Source organism: Cyprinodon tularosa, unplaced genomic scaffold (genome assembly GCF_016077235.1).
Source record: "Cyprinodon tularosa strain WSP-4 unplaced genomic scaffold, ASM1607723v1 ctg72, whole genome shotgun sequence".
NCBI classification, from domain to species: domain Eukaryota; kingdom Metazoa; phylum Chordata; class Actinopteri; order Cyprinodontiformes; family Cyprinodontidae; genus Cyprinodon; species Cyprinodon tularosa.
The window spans coordinates 1,609,579-1,610,165 of record NW_024039474.1 but is presented as its reverse complement, the minus strand read 5'-3'; the positions used below and the strand labels follow the sequence as shown (position 1 = coordinate 1,610,165).

General features: G+C 42.1%; 1 non-coding gene across 1 annotated transcript; it reads left to right on the top strand.

Annotated features, from left to right (window-relative positions):
* Window positions 1-100: 100 nt before the first annotated feature.
* On the top strand, window positions 101-182 carry trnas-gcu. Its single transcript has one exon. It is a non-coding gene; the product is annotated as a tRNA-Ser (tRNA).
* Window positions 183-587: the final 405 nt, after the last annotated feature.

Sequence of the window (587 nt, the reverse complement as noted above, 5' to 3'; positions counted from 1 at the left end):
GCAAGAGAGCTGGGTTTTGATTCAAAATGTTTACGTCAAAAGGATCCGGTTATCTGTTATCGGCCCGCGACGGTTATTCCACCTCTAGAGGAATGTTAGAGACAAGGTGGCCGAGAGGTTAAGGCGATGGACTGCTAATCCATTGTGCTCTGCATGCATGGGTTCAAATCCCATCCTTGTCCAAAGCATCCTCTTCTACTGTTGCAGTGAACTTGACATGTATTCTCTGAAACACATATTCAACAAATCTCTTAGTGTTCCTTAAAAATCCTATGACTTTGTTTCCTTTAACACTGCTTTTCTATTAGCATCTTGCTAACTAAGCTATTCAATGCTGATTTCTTTGTTAGATTGAAGTGGAGCTCAGTCAACCACTTAATTCTTTCTGGTAGAATTATACAGTAGCAGCCATTCAAAATGGCCATTCCCAGTCAAATGCCAGCTGAATGGCAGCCCACTTCCCTGCATTCACCAAGAGGATCTCTTTCAACTTCCAGACACTGGCCTTCTCGTGGTTGTACATATTGTTTTAATCTGACTTCAGCATTTTACTGAATTACAGGGTCTGACCAAGAGATGGTGCTTCT